This window comes from Mus pahari, chromosome 6, assembly GCF_900095145.1.
Source record: "Mus pahari chromosome 6, PAHARI_EIJ_v1.1, whole genome shotgun sequence".
NCBI lineage: Eukaryota > Metazoa > Chordata > Mammalia > Rodentia > Muridae > Mus > Mus pahari.
In genome coordinates this window covers 21,801,717-21,804,120 of record NC_034595.1, presented here as the reverse complement: position 1 = coordinate 21,804,120, position 2,404 = coordinate 21,801,717, and positions in this window count along the sequence as shown.

The window sequence follows — 2,404 nt, the reverse complement described above, 5'->3', positions numbered from 1 at the left end:
ACTCCATATGACCTAGCACAAGGCAAGGCCGGGGCCAAGTAGTGGGGGTGGGTGGGTAGGGGAACAGAGGTGGGGGGAGGGGTATGGGAATCTTTTGGGATAGCATTTGAAATGTAAATAAAGAAAATAATAATAATAAAAAAAAGTTTCCTCAAGGCTCCCCATGGTTATAAAAATCTCTACATGATTCATGATCCAGTCCCTAGACACATCTCCAGTCTCATTCCTCTGCTTGACCTCTTCCATCCCTAACATTTCAGGCAGGTTACAGAAATTCTCAGGAAATCTCAATTTCTTTCCTGTTACTCTGGTTTTTAGCTGCTTCTTTCTGTGACAAACACTTTTGCTCATTTTCTATCCATAATTAGACAACTACAACTCTTAGACACAAGTACCTATTGAAATTAAAAAAAAAAGTTTTGCTTGATATTTCTTTTCCTGCTTCTTTATTTTTTTCATGCTTAATTATATTTGGTCCTTTTGCAATTCCAGCCTCCATCCCTAATCATCTCTTTTTTTCTTCTATAGCACTCCTCAACACTCTTAATTTTAAATCCTCTTCATGAATGTGGCCCACTGAGTTTTGAGTTTCTTGCTTGAACTATTTAGGAGGTTATATCTATTGGACTATGGAAAACTTATTATCAGATATTTACTTGGAAATAAAATGAAAATCTTTCCTGCACCAAACAATTCCAATCATCAATACATCTCCAGGATGATTGGACATCATGAGACTCTCTTCCATCTATGATGAAATGTTAAGGGACCAATCTTACACTGTTCTTGTGCAGATAATCACAGATGCTCTGAGCATATGATTTAAGGAATGTGTCATGCCTGTAAAATACTTGTTTGTTACACATAGTGAAAAAATATATACAGGATAAGAATATATTTTTAAGTATACAGTCAAGTAAAATTCCAATTATACTGTCCTCTATACAATATTTGTAGTGATACACCTATTCTTATTTACTTCTTTATGTAGTGCCTATTGTTTGGATCTTAATGGATAAAGTTTAGTACATGTGCTAGAGCCACAGTATCCCCACAAGATAATACATATATTATTTATCATTTGCAGAAATTATTTACAAAGGATATTATTCCCTTATTTAAACAATACTGGTAATAAGCTAGTCTAAATCACTATGATATTTTTTTTTTGCAATAGAAATGTATCATTCCTTAACACTATAAGCTAGATTTCAATGTAAGTTTTCAGGAAAATAAGCAACTTACATCAGTGTTAAGAAATATACAAGTTAAGATAACTGAACTTTGTCATTATGGAGAATTAAGAAGTTGTAGACCAAAGCCAAATAAGGCTTAGCTACTCTTTAGTCTCTTTGAAAGCTGCCTAACAGCATTCATTATCAATATCTTTACAATATATTACTAACAACCAGCTACCTTGCACTAATGCCAAATCTAAGAATGGCATCAGGCACATCTGAAACCTTTAGCAGTTTTCTTCTTAGCTATAACTCATGTATCTGGGATCCCTATTGATTTAAGTGAAAAGGGCATGATTCGTTACTTTGTTTTGTAACTAATAAAATGTCACATAAACACTTTTACAGTAAAGCATGTCTTTCAGGAAAACCTGAGTCAATGTTACTTGGTTATACCCATGATGCTAGAATAGTGTATCTCCTATTACTTTTGAATTGCCTGTCTATCTCCTATTACTTTTTGAATTGCCTGTCTTTCTCCATACCAACATGTACCTCTCTCTCTCTCTCTCTCTCTCTCTCTCTCTCTCTCTCTAATATATGTATATTTGATATACATATATTAGATATTAGATATTTTCTTTATTTGCATTTCAAACGTTATCCCCTTTCCTTGTTTCATCCCCCCCAAATCCTCTATCTCCTCCCCCCTTCCCCTGCTCCCCAGCCCACCCACTTCTGCTTCCTGGCCCTGTCATTCCCCTTTATGGGGCATGGAAATTTCACAGGACCAAGGGACTCTCCTCCCATTGATGACCAACTAGGCCATCCTCTGCTACATATGCAGCTAGACCACAAGTCCCACCATGTGTTTTCTTTGATTGATGGTTTAGTCCCAGGGAGCTCTGGGCATGCTGGTTAGTTCATATTGTTGTTCCTCCTATGTGGCTGTAAACCCTTCAGCTCCTTGGGTATTTTCTCTAGCTTCTTCACAGGGGATACTGCTCTGACCAATGGATGGCTGTGAGCACCCACTTCTGAATGTGTCAGGAACTGGCAGATCCTCTCAGAAGACAGCTTTATCAGGCTCCTGTCAGCAAACTCTTGTTGGCATCTACAATAGTGTCTATGTTTGATGGTTGCTTATGGGATGGATCTCCAGGTGGGGCAGTCTCTGGATGGTCATTACTTCATTCTCCTCTCAAAACTTTGTCTCAGTAACTCCT